Consider the following 17,892-nt stretch of genomic DNA (forward strand, 5'->3'; position numbering starts at 1 on the left):
AGTGATAACGAACCTTAGGTATAGCGAACCTTAATCGAAATTAGTGATAGCGAACCTTAGAGATAGCGAACCTTAATTAATTAGGGATAGCGAACCTTAAACAAAATTAGTGATAGCGAACCTTAGGTATAGCGGACCTTTATTGGAATTAGTGATAACGAACCTTAGAGATAGCGAACCTTCAATAAATTAGTGATAGCGGACCTTATTCAAAATTAGTGATAGCGAACCTTATTTTAAATTAGTGATAGCGAACCTTATTTTAAATTAGTGATATCGAACCTTAGAACTAGCGAACCTTATTCTTAATTAGTGATATCGAACCTTAGAAGTAGCGGACCTTTTTTTAGGTATAGCGAACCCTTTTCTCTATTAGAGATAGCGGGATTCTGATCTCCATAGACTTTACACGTTAGTGATAGCGAACCTTAGAGATAGCGAACCTTAGAGATAGCGGACCTTAGAGATAGCGGGATGTCACCCTTAATGGTCCCATATTACCTGCAGGTACCCTATGTAGCTATTCAAGACACAGGATATGTAAGGGATAAACTGTGCCGATGATATGAGATATGGGTGCAAGTGGCATCATTTCACTGCCGTGAAAAAACATGATTTATGATTTCAGACCTCAGCGATCGGGCCCAATGTTGGGTATCACGACTTAACCATGTTATTACCCATAGAGTTCCATAGCATATGGTCATTTTCACAGTAAAGGGTGTAACTTTTGATTTTTAGGGTCAAAATTTCAAACCACTTAAATATGTTTCTGTTTACTGAAATCATGCATAGAAGCAACTTAAATTTCAGTAACATAATGTTTCAACGCTTAAATCTTTTGATTTCTAATAAAAAATTGACATTTCCATAACATTTTGGTTAAAATCTAAGAAAAAATGTATTTTACATATGCTCAGAAAATTATGACATGAAAGCTGGAATACATGTAAAATCCCATTCCAAAGTAAGTCAACAGATATAAGTTAAATTTTATACCATGTTTTGCTATGTTTGTAATTGCAGTTTTGAAAATTTTTAACATCAAGTGTCATTTACAATGGAACTTTCCCAACCTTAAACATATTTTTTAAGTTTTAATTGGGTTCCTAAAATAATTTGAATGTCTAACTTCATGTTCAAATACTACTTGATGAAAGGAACCTACCAGCCAAGTTTCACAGAAATTGGAGTTATTTTTTAGAATTGGCAGTTCAAGCGATTTGTGTTTCGGAGGCTTCAGTTAACAACACAGGTGATCATAAAAGTAAAATATTTGGCTAACTACTACAAGTTGACATGAAAAAATAGGTAAAAAATATCACAATTACCAATTTTCATGCTTTGCATCTAAGTATTGAATTTCAGTTGTGACAAAAATTAAATTATCACAGCAAGTCATTTTTTTTTTTTTTCGGAGGCTTCATGTTAACAATGGTTAAACATTGCAGAAGTATTTTTTTGAAAACAACACTGTTGTGATCATCTAAGCTGTTATTTTCTTGTGTGTATTGAATTAATGATTCTATGCAGCAGATATTGTAGATTAATCACATTAATTTTTTTCACCCATTCGTTAAGCATGGTGTTAACTTGCATGTGAAGCCTCCGAAACAGGCTTTCTTGGGTATCAGTATATTTTTCAAACATTAACCATAATATCAATTTTTTTTTAATTTATGACATTCTGCACATATCAAGTAACAATTACAATGCAGATATCAATATGGAACACACCGATTTAGATGTGCAAAGAGGATTGTTGTTTCGGAGGCTTCATTTGTTTCGGAGGCTTCAAGTGTTAACGGAAAGTTTGTATTGGGTCCCATTTTCAAACTGTGATATATATCTCCACGATTTAAAAACAAGTGACTTGAGAATCTACTTTGCTACATTTTGATTAATAGATTGGATGAGCTCTTCTATTTATATTTGCCCAAGCTAGCTGAACAGTTTGTTTCGGAGGCTTCAAAAAAGTTAACGGAAAATCGGCTCTTTGAAGTCAAGATTTTATAAAAATTTTAAAAGCTTGCAAATCGACTAATTTTTGTTACCCATTTCAAGTTAAGATATCAACTGTTATGAATCAAGAAGAAGTGAAGAAATAACCAAGAATTATGAACCAAAGCTATACCCACAAAGTTTGTTAACAATTGTTAACGGAAAATGAAGCCTCCGAAACGACAAATATCGAAGTCCGGTTCTCAAAAATACAGGGCTGTTCACAATTAAATCTAATGTGGCAGTGTTTACTGAACATATGACCATACTTTCAGGATAAGAAAAATTATCCATGAACTAACTGAAGAAATCACAGGGTTTTACAAAATGTTACTGTTTTTATAGTTTTTCAAAATGGCAATATTAAGTACATTTAAGCCTGCTAAAACTGAACGCAGTAACTCCCAAAGATGATTATGCTACCCAAGGTAGCTGCTAACTAGGTGACTTATGTGGCCAAAAATCATGGAATTCTGTGGCTTTATTAGAACACTACAGATCAAAATGTTAAAATCCAAAGTTACACCCTTTACCGTGAAAATGACCATATAGCATGCCGTGAATCGTGCAACACATACACATGCACAGCACAACTTAACCATTGTTAACTGATATGCGAACGGTGCGATATCGGTTTGTAATTAACTATGGAGATATGGCGATTTCCTCGTAGTCGTAGACGCCGAGCTCTATCACGGTCACCACCCTAATCCTAACCCCTAACGCTAACCATAACCCCGGCTATAACCAACCCTACCCTAACCCTATTCCGCTGTAAATGGTATTACTATTAAAATGACTGACCTTATTAATGTAAACAGCATGAAAGCACTCGTGCACGCAAATAAATCACATGTTAAAACAGCATTTAACTGTGTTCAATAGAGGGCACTATACTAAAGTGTGATATATTCCAGGCGGTATTAGCAGCTACAAATTGAAAAACAAAATGCTTACAATGGGGCACAGTGACATCGCCCCGATATCTTCATAGTAGAAATCGCCATGGTAGGTTGAATCCACAGCCACACATGGCTATTTTATTCGGACCTTATGAGATGCATATTATTAGTGAAGTGACCTGACTAAGGCTATGACAATAGACGGGGTAATTGATTTCTCGCTGTGTGAGCAAGCTTGTATACGACATTGCGGTCAATGGTTAATATACTGTCTCCACTTGAGTGAGTGCCGCTATAGGCTGCTGCGCGCTGTAGTCCATAGGCCTACAGGACCAACTCAATATAAAATCATGATGCAGTCATGTCTACAGTAGAATTCATTTCGACCTTTGCAGGACTTAACCCCATTAAAGGCTATTAAATAACACTCATTGAAACAGCTCAACTGATTAAATCGGATCTTCTCTGGTTGTGCACAAGTGTCTGTTTTCATGTGCGATATCGCAATAAAGCTGGTATTATAGCTTCAGTTGGGTAACCGATTATAAAGGAAATGAAAGGAAACAATGGTATGTGTACCTTTGTTCACGAAATGAGACAATGGTCTGCTTTTTGTAAACCAGCATTCTTGAAAATGAGCAACATAATGATCGTTGACTTAACACGGTTTGGAAATAATTTCTTCATATTTTTGGTGTTATCTGTCGTTTACATATCCTTCCTAAAACACAAAAGTGCGACCCTCTCCAAACACCTAAATTAGCTAAAAATTTAGGACATGTTACAAAACTATATTGTCTAGAATTTTAGAAGAGTACTTTTAATATTGGCCGGTTATTTTTCACACAGCGACGTTAACTAGGCAATGTACTATTACCTATAACATTAACTAAAACACCAAAGTACGAATATTTCCAAACATCTAAATTAGCTAAAAATTTAGCACATGTTAAAAAACAATATTTTCTAGAACTTTAGAAGAGTACTTTTAATATTGGCCGGTTATTTTTCACACAGTGACGTTAACTAGTCATATCCCCATGACTTTTAACGTAGGGCTATTTGTAGAGGTCACGCGTCAATGGGAAAGAGCACTGTGTATTGTGTATAGGAAAACGGACAGTAACTGCAGTATGTTGAGAGTTTTGGTCAAATTTTGAGTTCAAAGCGCACGGCCAATTTTCAAAGCGCACGCTAACGACTATAATATCTGTTCAACACGTATTTTCAAGTGTATGAGACCACACCTGGTTTCTTGAGAAAAATTCATTTACAGGAGATATTCATCATTTTCTAACCCAGTATCCGAAGATTTTCGTCTGATATCAAAATCGTGCATAGCAATTCACGTGTATCGATCCCGTGTATTCATTTTAATGTCTCTGCTGCACCAAATAATTATTAGCCAGGCGATGTCGGTGTGTGGGGTACTTGTCGCATCTCAACAGTTTTAGAATAACATAATTTTGCTTACACCACATAAGCCTAACACATTTTTAGAATTGTTTGGAAATTAGGGAACGTTCACAAACACTTGTAAAGGGGGCCTGATGCAAAAGTAATAATTTACATTTTTTTTTCAGGCCCCCCCCCCCTTTCGGACCTAAAATTATTTTCAGGGCCCTTACTTAATCTGTATAATTAATTAGGGTTAGTTTCTTGAAAAAATAACACGAACTCTAATAGCATCTAATTAATTATGCCATAAGAATTAGAAAAACGCTAAACGTAATATACTTCTATTTTACTTGCACTACATAATGTTCCAAGTCTCAGCTAGATAGTCCTTATAGTTAATTGGCAAATTAGCTTTGCATAATTGGGAGTATGTAACTTACATCTTTGGCCTCGCTTTCAGTTTTCTGCTTCGCTAACTCCGTTCAATTGGAGTTAGCAGAGCTAAACGCCGCCACGGCAGCGAAGTAGTCAATTACGAAAATGGTGTATTACACACCGTTTTTTTTTCCAAAAAAAATGGCCTGATGGTGGTTCCCATCGCTTAGGGGTGCACCGCTCAGTCCGACACGCCGCTAGTCCTACACGCCGCTAGTCCGACAACACAAATTCGCTATACTTAGAGGTGCGTCAGTCCGAAAATGAAAAGCGCGGCGCTAGTCCGAAAAAGCATGCGCTAGTCCGAAAATGAAAACCACTGCAACAGTCCGACACGCCGCTAGTCCGAATCTGAAAACACAGTTTTCAGTCCGACACGCCGCTAGTACGAATCACAAATACACTGCGCTAGTCCGAATTTGGAAAACACTTCCTCAGTCCGAATCTGAAAAACACTGCGCTAGTCCGAATATCAGACTAGCGCAGTGTTTCCTCCCAATTCAAATTCGGACTAGCGCAGTGTTTTTCAAATTCGGACTAGCGCAATGGTTTTCAGTTTCGGACTCAGTGTTTTTTTAGATTCGGACTAGCGGCGTGTCGGACTGGCAGAGTGTATTTTAGATTCGGACTAGCGGCGTGTCGGACTAACGCCCTGTACCCATACCCTATTATGCATTAAACTATCAAAGTGCTATAATAGTTCTCGCTCCGCAGAACAATATCAATTAGTGAATTTGCGTCCCAGAGTTGCGCCAGACGCAGCGACTATATTGCGCTGGCGTCTTCTGCAGGTGTTAAAATTTTCCGTCGAGAACTAAGCCCTGAACAAAGCTTTAATAATGTCACAGCTGAACAAAAAGCTGACCGTTGCTAGGTCAAGTGGATCACGCTTTCTTTGTTACGAACCACTGATCGAAATGATCACAACACAAAGCCTATGGCATATCAAAATTCGGAACAAGTGTATGAGCCCAGTCTTGGAGCAGTAACCAATGGTTACTAACGTGCACTGCGGCAGCGAATATGATTATGAGGTACCTACATTTTATCAAAGATCTATGCTTACCTAATTGACTTGGTATTGGTATTGGTAGTTGGTATTGGACTGGAAGTACATAAATGATCGATGACCAGGTGACAAAGGTGACAAAGGTAGCAATGTGTATATTATCTTCATCTTTGTCATGTTTGTAGACTTCTGTTATCATGTACAAAGCTCAAGGTGAAGGTCATGTGAAGTATCAATAACAGATAGTTATCTGTTTGTATCATTTATAACCAACAAACACAAAACGTTTTGGACTTCATTCACAAAAGGTTTGAAATGTTGGGTTATATAAAGGGTATGGGGCATTTGAATTTTTTTTTTTGAAACTTGCTGCAAAATATTCCAGCATATGATATTTTAGTTTTGACAAAATATTTGGCAAAATGTGGCAAAAGATCCCGGGGGGGTCACTCCCATTGTGGCCTGTACACCATCCGCGATAATGAAAACGCGTAAAAAGGGTAGTTTTTCGTGGGTAGGCACGATACGCGCGTAACGTGTTTAGGGTATCAAAAACATGAAATATTGGAAAAAAGGGTAACAAAATTGCAATTGCTAATACGCAGAAATGAAATTTAGGGTATGAAATTTGATGCAATGAAGAAAATCCGTGTTTAGGGTATCGTTTTAGCCAAGGGTTAAATCCTTGTTTAGGGTGCTTTTCAAAAGTTGATTATCGCGGATGGTGTACAGGCCACAATGGGAGTGACCCCCCGGGCAAAAGATTTACCATAACATTTTGACAATATCATTGTAGTGTGTTTTCATACAAAGCGTTTTAAAAACGTTTTCATGACCTTTATATAACCCGATATTTAATGTTATTAAAACGTTTTTTACCAGATCCAAACCCCAAATTATAACATGTTTAAAACGTTATAAAAAACTTTTTTGTTTGCTGAGTTACCAGAAAGTAAGTATACCAAGCAAACACAACATATTTTATAGAAACGTTTAAATGTCGGGTTATATACACGCTTTAACAACATTCAGAAAACATTTTTGAAAACGTGATGCAAAACGTTATAAGATAATGTTATTTAACTGTTGTTAAAATATTTTGCAAAAATGTTTGCCCAAAATATTTTACAATAACGTTTTAAAAACGTATATATAGCCTTTATATAACCCGACATTAAAATGTTATTAAAGCGTTTTGAATAAACGTTTTAAGAACATTTTTGGGTTTGCTGGGTAGCTATAGCATCTGTTTGCATAAAAGTTGTTAAATTAGTTGTCAAAAATGACAGTGTTGGTGGTAATAGGTCTCATGCTGATAGGATGTATTTACTAAAGTATGATTGTTATTACACACTTTTCAGTTAAACGTCAGTAAAATGTGACAAATTATTTAAGGCCAACGTATACTTCAACGTATTTGCGGGCGTTTTGCCGTTACGACAGACGTTGCGTTTTCGGTTTTTAGCAAGCAACGACAGCTTTGTTCGGGGCTTTATTCGCATTATTGATGTCATTTAAAGCAGGAGACGACATTGAAAATTGTAGCCACTGTGGATGACGCTGTGAAGAGGCGGTCACCAGAAAGGCATGGCGACTCACAACGGCCATGTAAGTGAATCCGAACAAACGGCAATAAAGATTATCATCGCTACCGTTAACTGCGTTAACTGGCAGAAGCAGCTCTATAGTAGCAAACAATATAAGCAAGTATTAAGCCTCTGACCAAACGGCTCTTTTCAGAGCCTCCCATACTGTTAGAATACACGGATTACTAGGTGAACCACCCAATTGTTGGTTAAAATATTAAACCAACACCGTCCCACGTCGCAGTGGATTAAAAAAATTTAATTGTGTGGTTCACCTGGTAATCCGTGTTGGTTGACATTTTACATGTATTCTAAAAGTCCAACTATCCTTGTTAATAGTATAATATCAAGTGAAGCAGTGGAAAAGAAAACCAAAACATGCAAAAAGTGAAAAAGACGTTCTAGAAATGGAAGAAGCCCATGCAAAGAACATAAGCCATGATCTCTTCAAGAAAGTCAGATAACTAGCAGGTGATAAAACCAACGTTCAATCTGCAGCCAAAGACAAACATGGTTCACTGAAAAACAGCCCCAGAGGAAGTAATGAAGTGATGGGAGGAATACTTCAGTAAACATCTGAATACAGAATTCCCCAGAGACTGTAATATACTTAACTCCATCCCGGAGCCTGTCAACCCCACTGCAGCAAGTTTGCCCTTTTCAATAGATGAAGTTGAAGAGGTCATCAAGAAGCCTAAAAACAACAAAGCGTGTGGTTGGGATACGATCTCAGCAGAAGTGTTGAAAGCAGGAGGACCCATGTTGAAACAAATGTTGTTGAAGATCATCAACACCGCCTTAAGACTTAAGACTGGAGTAGGACATAATGACGTATCATGTGACATACGCCAGTTTTATGGGGTTTTTTTTGGGGGGGGTATATTGGGGCTGTGTGGCTAAAACCGATTTTTTTTTCGAAATGTCAATTTTGAATGGAGAATCATAAATTACAAACAATTTGTGACAAATTGACATTAAAGTTTAATGACTAATTACAATTAATTGGTCAATGGCAACAATGTATTTTATACACATATTAAACGGGGTATGTATGACAAATCGGTAAAAGTTGCCAAACCTACAAAATTAATGCTATTATCTCAAAATTGCCATTTTCGTGATACGTCACTATGTCATCCGAGGACGATGTGATGACTGTTGTTTCCTCTGCCTTGACTAAGGGTGGAAAAGTGACAACGCATAAAGCTGAATTTATACTCCATCGCTAAGCGCCGAGCGATTGGTATTTGACCAATAAGGTAGCGCGTTTTTCCCAACGCAAAAAAGCGCTTTACCTCATTGGCTGAAAACCAATTGCTATCGCTCAGCGATGTAGTATAAATTCAGCTTTATAATTTTTGAACTAAAAACTGTTATGTACATAAACAAAACACCTCGGATCAAATGTATGGCACCGCATAAAGTGTATAAACTGTAAGTTTGGTTTAATAACAGGCAAATTTAATACGGATAAAACTGTTATCAGATGAGACAAACACTTTGGGTCAAACCCGCTTAATCATTGCTGCAAAGTTAATACCAAAACAAAGCAGTTCATAACAGATATGCATAAAGCATATCAGATACAATTGTTTTTATAACAGATAAAATGTTTATAATGTATACAGACAAACACTTAAGGTCATGTCCATTTCTAATCAACATATATATTGTCCGTTGCAGAACATATTGTCCTTTGCAGAATTTGAATTAAACTTAAGTCATGTTCTTGTACTAAGCTTTCATCAAAAAACCTATATGCTTGTAGACGAGGTTTTACGGTAATTCAATAACCTCAATTAAACACTCATAGTGCAAAATTTGACCTCAAGTTGCAGAGTATGAGATTTTGTACCCACATTTCTAAGGTCATTCAATGAATGTACAAATATATAAATGGGTTAACGAACTGTGCCCGGATAGATGAACATGTTGTGGATCCTAGTGAATAATCAACAGTATCGTGTACAATTTTTGAAATAATACGTGTCACCGTCTGTTACTTTAAAATTAGTAAATTGACGAAGAACATCATCGAGTCCATCGATAGAAAAATGCCCTCTTTTTGTATCATAGAGACAGTATCCAAGTTTTAGCAATTTGGTCATTAAATAGTGGTAGATTTTAAGCTGAGATTCAGTCTCAGAGCCACCACCAAATACATTCTGAATCGCGTTGTCTTCCATTTGACCATCATAGGTTTTGATTCTCAATTCACTGGAGTCAAAGACAAACCCTTCACGGCTGAAGCTGCAGCCATCCATGTCTACAGATGCTTCTGTACGGAAGTAATCGGATAGGTGTCCCAAAGTTGGCTGGTGTCCCTGTATTTTCCAATCGGAAAATGTCAACGGATGATATCTGTTTGACAGTTGTAGTACTCTCTTTTCAATAACAACAATGTCCTCATCCTCGTGACATTTTGCAACAGCGTCGATCAAATCTGGTATTTGATAGAAGTCTGCTTCTACACCCAACAGCTCATACTCGGTGAAATTCTTCGGCAAGACTAATCGAGAAGTTCGGAGAAAATTCAACACGTGCCGAAAGACTGTACCATCCCGGTCTATGAAGCAGTTGCCTTGTTTGTCTACTGCTGATAGCAGTTCGCCACCAAACATGCATCCCAACATGGAATCAGGGTATCGAGTCAATGTGGATTTTGTTGTTGTGTAGATGTGGCCACCAACATTAAGGGTTATTATGTCCGCCATATATAATCAGTTCCTTATGCACCTTTTACCATAACACGTCAGTACAAGACCGTCTTTATATATGCCTATAGCCTTTTTGGGTAAAGTCCCAATTTAGTTCTTGGCATTCGTTATTAAGCTTTACCCCACAGGAAATATTGTCGTGTTTCGCCATCCGTAGTCTATCCGTGTTGACCCGTGTTGTATTCAAAATTATGTGACCCCATGCTTACCGAATAAATACCGCTCACTGTTGTTTTGCTTCCGCGTGGTCAATAGGTAAACACATCCGGAACATGCAGAAATAAAAAGTATAACATCCCTCTTGTGACGGTCAGCGACAAAGATAATCACCACTCGTTCCATATATTCGCTGTACTAAACCCCGGGGAGGGGGGGGGCACTCAACTTTAGAAGTGACGGGTACGTGCCTACCGGCGTCGCGAAGTAGGTGCCAATCGGGTACAAAGCGTTATTTAAAAAAGGGGGTCATTGGGTACAAACAAAATAAAAAGGGGGTCATTGAGTATAAGATTTCAAAAAAGGGTCATCGGGTAGAAAATGTTGAAAAAATGGAGCAAAATTTTGAAAATTTCGGCATAATTTTGAAAAAATTGAGCAAAATTTGAAAGTTTCGGCATTATTTTTTAGCATTTTGATGATGCTATTCTAGAAAAAAAGGGGGTCATTGGGTAGACGCAACCGAAAAAAGGGGGTCATTGGGTAGCCGCAACTAAAAAAAAAAAGGGGGTCATTTGGTGTGACTTTTAAAAAAGGGGGTCATCGGGTATAGTCGACTTCAAAAGAGGGCCCTATTGACAGGCACATACCGTCACTTCCAAAGTTGAGTGCCCCCCCCCCCCCGGGACTAAACCTCTCAGTACGCTGAAGTATAGGGAGCTTTAAAGTCAAAACAAGATTTTATTAGATTTATTTTGAAACTAAAAAACAAATAGCAACATTTTGCCATATTTTGGTTTATTCCGTTTTCTAAAATAGACATCAATTAAACATTGTTACCATTTGTGTATTGTCTTGGAGGAGAGTATCAAGCTTTATACTAATCTTTTAATAATGGCCATGCGTTATGAGTTGGGGGTCTCATAGGCTGGAGCCCGGACATTTGCGCAGATTTTTTTGCATAATTGTTGAATTGTTTAATTACTGTAGATACCTACATCTGTACATAGGCAAATTATATACCAAATTAAAGCTCTTAGTGAGTGCTTCAAATTGGTACCTTAAATTTTAACATAGTACATATAATTCAAAAGTTACAGCAGCTTAACGAAAAAAAATGTCAGGGTGGAGTCGGCCCATGGTATGCTGGCCCATAATATGCACTTTTGTGTTAATGTTTGCTCCAGCTTATTTACATGTTGTTTCCGATATGCCTTTTTGCCCCAAATTAGTTAAATTGCTTAAGTATGACAAGCCTGAATACTATTAGGTATCCTGAATGTGTAATCTTTTGAGTTAAAGGGTTTTAATTAAAATAATTAGCCAGGGTGGAGTCGGCTCACGATATGCCTGCTCGGGAAATGGCAGCTCAGGATATGCTCTTTTCTGGTGAAGTTTGCGAAAACTTATCAGGATTGCATTTCTGATTTGATTTACACTGTTAGATTTAACTATTTAAGATACAAACATAACCTTCTTAATCCACATGCACATGTTCTTGCTAAAATCCTTTTTTGGGGGGTCTGGGTATTTTACATGTTCAGTGGCGCATCATGGTAAGTTTTCTGAGGGGGAAAAGACAAACATATTCCTGGTGGTCATCATCTTACCCTGTGTGACTGTGATTGCCCGGTGTGATTATTGCACAAAAAGATGTCACTAATTGTACACTAGTTGTATTTAAGACCAACATTAAGGTGAAATTTGTGTTTACCAGGCCAATTTTCAATTTTACACTATTGGGGGGTGAAATTTTCTTTGGGAAGGGATTGGTTTTAGGGGGAGTCACAATTTCTTTTGGGGGTTGAGTTAGCTAACTAACTCATTGAGGTCTCAACCCCCTAACCCCCTTGGTCTTCACAATTTCAAAGGACTAGTACCTCAGTTTTTGCGATTCTTTGTACCGGTAGGCCTACCTGTATATATCTTTCTACCACAAAGTAATTTTGTACCAGAAACTTTCCCAGGAGGTAGTCATTCCAAAAGAAACTGTTTTGTATGTTGGGATTGACTTACAAACATATAGATCTGAAATTCTGCAAAGCAGTCAAACTTAATATTTTAAATCCTGTTGATGACTGATGTGATATCATAATATGCATGTGCAACTTACTTCAAACTTCACATTATGGACAAGAAATTTCAAATTACTGTGAATAACTTGTTGTAATGTTAATTTGAATTTATATACATGTATATTAGAAAAGTTAATTTTTCTAGACAGAACATAATTTGTTAATTTCATCAAATTCAGCGCTGTTTTTGAATGGAACGTTTTAACCCTTGCGCAATTTGATATAGTAAAACTATATATTTTCTGAAAGCTTTTGATGTGGGGAATGCAAAAATGGAGTCTGTTTTGATATAGGGTAAGGCATTTTAAAAATAGGACCACTTGATCTTTGGTTATTTTTTTTTTATTTTTCCCTTTATAACTTCATATATATTTCTTAGTACTACCCCTACATCTGAAATAACTGCATTTTTGGATTCCTCATGAAATTTCCTTTCAGAATATGTATACTTTGCCTATAGTATAGCATGTACAGGTATTGAAATAATTTATTCAAAACAAAAAATGGCGTGATTTCCCAAAAATATGCAATGTCCGGCAAAAAAACCCCAACTCAAAACGCATGGCCTAATTCAAAACTAAGCAATAAGTGGCAGTCTTCCTTTTTAAACATGAAAAAACACCGTGTTTTGGGCCCAAATAGGGTAAAATTGCAAATATTTTTTCTGTAAAACTAGTCAACTCTCTAAAATGCATCATAAATTTAGGTGTCCAAATTAGCCCAAGGTTGCCCTAATTCCGATGATGAATTTGATGATACACCCGCGGCTGAATAATCAACAGTATCGTCTACAAAAATGGTCTAGGGCCTACAGTTTTTTGAAATAAAACGTATCACCGTTTTTTACTTCAGAACCAGTAAATCGGCGAAGAACATCATCGAGTCCGTCAGTAGAAAAATGCCCTCTTTTTGTATCATGGAGACAGTATCCAAGTTGCAATAATTTGGTCATTAAACAGTGGTAGATATTAAGCTGAGCCTCAGTCTCAGAACCACTGCCAAATATCTGCGGAAAGGAATTGGCTACCAGATGTGGACCACCATATGCATCATCATAGGAGTCATAGGTTTTGATTCTCAATTCAATGGAGTCAAAGAAAATTCCTTTGCGGGTATAGCAGCTGCGTCCATACACGGGGTCTACAGGTATTTCTTTATTTAAGTAATCGGATAGATGTCCCAATGTTTGCTGGCGTCCGCGTATTCTCCAATCGGAATGAACTTCATGATGGTCTATTAGTACTCTCCCGATTACTCTCTTTTCAATTACAACACTATCCTCATCCTCGTGACATTTTGCAATAGCGTCGATCAAATCTGGTATTTGATAGAAGTCTGCTTCTACACCCAACAGCTCATACTCTGTGAAATTTTTCGGCAAGACTAACCGAGAAGTTCGAAGAAAATTTAACACGTGTCGAAAGACTGTACCATCCCGGTCTATGAAGTAGTTTCCTTGTTTGTCTACTGCTGATGGCAGTTCGCCACCAAACATACATCCCAACATGGAATCAGGGTAGCGAGTCAAAGTGGATTTTGTTGTTGTATAGATGTGACCACCAACATTAACGGTTATTATGTCCGCCATATATAATCAGTTTCACCCCCTGGTTTTACATTTACCTTATACCATAACACGTAGAAGACAGTGTTTGGGTAAAATCTCAATTTAGTTCTTGGCATTTGTTTTCTTCGCACCACAGTACGCGATAAGCAATATCGTGTTTCGCCACCCGTGATATCTTGCGGTATAATTTGACTCCCTAGCTAACTGGATAAATACCGCTCCGACGCCACTGTTGTTTTGCTTCCGCGTGGTCAAAGGTGAACGCATCTGGCGCATGCAGAAATAAAAAGTATAAAATCCCTCTTAAAAGGGACGGGCAGCGACAAAGATGATCTTATACGCTCTAGGCCTATATATACTATAAATCGTGTTTCACCACCCGTTTCCTAAACTCGCTTTGGGAAATCGTCATAGGAGCTTTATACTAATCATGATCATTGTTGAAACAATAACGGATTGAATTCAAAACAAGATTTTATTACCAGTGTTGTAGGTCTCACCGGTCTCGAGACCAGCTAAGTCTGGTCTTGGTCTCGGTCTCGGACCTGCTGGTCTCGTTCTTGGTCTTGGTCCTCCTGGTCTCCAGGTCTCAGTCCGAGACCTGGTTCGAGACCAGTAAAATAGCACCATTCTGGTAATTTGGCAGCCGCAGTAATTCTGCTCAAACAGTTTTCATAAATTGAATAACTAATGTTTTTAACATTCTCATTCTTACCTCATGACCTTCTCAATTATTTATAGCAAACTTTGTTTATAGTTAGATCCAATAATTCATTGTTCAAAATATCGTATAAATTCATCATAAACAAAACTATATCTTAATCTACAGATTCCTAAATTAAATTTACAGCTCCGTTGAAAGCTGTTGAATCTAGTTTATGCAACACATTATATTTTGTGACATTTGCCCAAATAATCGTATAGTATACATCATTCAAAAAGTAGCAACATTACAGTTAATTCCAGCAAACACAGAAACCATTCTCGGTTTTCTTCATAACATTTCAAAAATACTCAAAGGTTACTAGATAATGTAAAAATAATTTTAAATATCCACTCTAGCATTGTCTACGAAAGGTTATGAAACGTTTTCTTTTATTTTTACAAAACGGTTTCAGAATTTGTTGTACATAATGTTATATTACAAAACATGCATTTAAATACGTTTGGCAGAAAACATTTAGCAATAACATTTAAGCAATATTTTTATAATACTTTTGATAATAGTTAATTTAAAATATTTCCTAAAATCCACATTATAAATCTTAAGTTATTAATGGGTTATACAACTTTTGGTGAAAATGCTTTGCAACGTTCTAAACACGTTCGGCTTCAAAATTATGAATGAGTTTTAGGTGAGTTTATTATCTCTTTAAAAGGGGACACTTATTTTTTTCCGATCGAAAGAATCTTTTTTTTTCAAATTCCATACATAACGGATAACGCTGAATAAAACTGAACATGGATCATAATGATCAAAGGCGCATCATAGAGCTCTATGAGTGTATGTTTTTAGCTTTTGGGTACATTAATTATCATTATTTAGATGTTGCTAAGGGGCCGTCCATTATTTTCGCCATTTTCACTTACGTACAAATCGTACGTAACTTTTTACCCCCCTCCCTCCCTCGAGTTACGTACAAATAAAATGGCGAAGGATTTTCATGACTACTAATAGCAAAATTGAGATGTTGGCTTGGGGTTGTGGTTAGAGTTTAGGTTAGGGTTATATTACGGTGTTCCAGGAGGACAGTTAGTTCTGGATTAACACGATTAATATTTTTACAGATAAGTTGAGAAATGCTAAAAAACTTCCTTTTAAACCATATATTCATGAAAACGAAAGCCATCAATAAATTAAAACATAGCTTAAAATGCAGCCTGAATCTAAACTAAATGACTAATGCACTCCAAAATCTGCTCATCCTATACTCTCTTTTCCACTTAGAACTCCCGGGATCAAATCATATATAGGGGGAACCAGGGGGACATCCCTTTGACATGTTTGGTGTATGTTCTTGCAATTAAACTATGGGTTCCAAGATAGAAAATACTTTTTTTAAAGTATTTTGGTATGAAATAAACTGAGCACAATGTAAAATAGGACCACTGCTTCTGCATATTAGACTCAACATTAAAGCGAAAATCATTGTTTGCATGCATGTTAAAGAAATTGTTAAAACGAATTGAACAATGTTAGGTCAATTGGTTATATAAAATATTGGAAAATACCATAATAATTTTCACTTTCATTTTTTTATTGCTCAAACAAATCGCCATTTTTCTTACGTACACATGCCCAGGATTTTTACCCCCTCCCTCCCTCTTACGTACGCTTTGTACGTAAGTAAAAATGGCGAAAATTATGGACGGCCCCTAACGGATCATATTAACTGCCATTATTCTCATGTTTTGGGGTCCAAATTATTATGAAGATATTGAATTTTGCTTGAAAAGCTTGTACCAAAAATGAGATGGGGACGTCCCCCTAAAAATCAAAATAGAAGAAAAGAAAAATTAAACAGGATTTCTTTTTAGCACGAAAAACACCGCGTTTTGGGCCCAAATAAGGTAAAATTACAGAATTTTGCGCGTACTCTCAGAATAGTCTCATATTGAAAGTATCAGTAAAATCGAACAAAATATGCTCGTTCCCTGGCCCCCCCAAAAAATACAAATTGTATAATGCTAACGGCAACACTGTCCATAGATTATATTACTTTCAAACCCGGTCTCGGTCTTGGTCTTGGTATTAAAGACAGCAATTATCTACAATTATTCAATGTAGCAATTAGCAATTATTTTAAGAGAAACAAGCATGATTGCCAAACTGTGTAGACTTTCATTCATCCGGGTATGTTGAAATTAAGATTTAATTAAAATCTGGTCAACCAGACATACTTATTTTTGACGGACGAACCGACGTTGCGACTAAAACCTTCTGTCTTCAGCTGGGTTGTGATGCAAATGACCTTGAGTACCGGACACTTCCGGTATAGATGACAATCGGCGAGGAATGTCCTTCCGAGAAGATCCAAGACCTAGTGTTAGGAACCGCCCTTTTACGAGCATTCCTCCGAAGGTATCGTTATGTGGATGATACGTTCACTATAAATAAATCGCATGAACTTGGTAAGTTTTTTCAACCACATCAATCAAATAGATCCCCACATCAAGTAGATCGCTCCATCACTGTGTCTGTTTACCGTAAACAGACACACACGGACCAGTACTTACAATTCGGTTCCAATCACCCGCTCATTCTGAAACTCGGCGTAGTCAATACCCTGTTTCATAGAGCTGAGTCGATTATCACCAAAGACTCCTACAAGATCGCAGAATACCAACATCTTTGCAAAGCTCTGGGTAACTGTGGTTACCAGGACTGGGCCATTAACAAGGCTTTGAATAAGGACATTGCTATTTTAAAGCCCACCGCTACGGGTACGAATCAATCGGGTAAAACAAACGAGCATTACCATCCCATACCACAGTGACTTATCTGAGAAACTCAAAAGAATATTGAATTATACTTTATAATTAGGGCATCATGCCAGCTAATGAAAAGTACCTATAATCCAAGGACAAACAGCCTAGCAGGCTTTCTCAACTGGCGGCGCGCGCGCCACTTGTGGCGCTTGGAATTAGTCGAAGTGGCGAACAGTAAATTTACAAAAAATTTTCACATACATTTTTAACAAAAATGGGGTGAAAATACCACATCTGAGCCTTTAGAAAGCCCTAAAATCTCAGAGCTTCAAGGGGCGCTGCCCCTGGACCCCCGCGCCCGGAGCTTTTACACTGGACCCTTCCAGGGGCCATTTAAGGCGGGCCCCTGGACCCCACCCGCTATGCGTTTGGTCGTGCATGTCTCCCTCGCAACTCCTCCCTTAACATGTTGGCATTTCATGATCACTAAAATTTCCCAGTTGGCACTTCACATAAACTAGTTGAGAAGGCTTGGCTAAGGGAAGGATTAGTCCAGTGGTCTACGGGGTGCGCTGTTCTGGAGCAGTGACGTAGCCAGTGGGGGGCAGGGGCCGGTG

General features: G+C 37.5%; 1 protein-coding gene across 2 annotated transcripts in view; it reads right to left on the reverse strand.

Annotated features, from left to right (window-relative positions):
- Positions 1-14,059, reverse strand: part of LOC140141262 (glutathione S-transferase A3-like) — a 35,514-nt gene extending 21,455 nt beyond the window's left edge. Inside the window, exon 1 of one of the 2 annotated variants that reach the window (XM_072163070.1) lies at positions 13,910-14,059. The gene's annotated coding sequence lies outside the window, so the exon portion shown is untranslated. Of the gene's footprint in view, positions 1-2,805; positions 2,853-13,909 lie in introns of those variants that run through there. The other variant, XM_072163069.1, reaches the window with a different exon arrangement.
- Positions 14,060-17,892: the final 3,833 nt, after the last annotated feature.

The sequence above is a fragment of the Amphiura filiformis genome, chromosome 19 (genome assembly GCF_039555335.1).
Source record: "Amphiura filiformis chromosome 19, Afil_fr2py, whole genome shotgun sequence".
NCBI lineage: Eukaryota > Metazoa > Echinodermata > Ophiuroidea > Amphilepidida > Amphiuridae > Amphiura > Amphiura filiformis.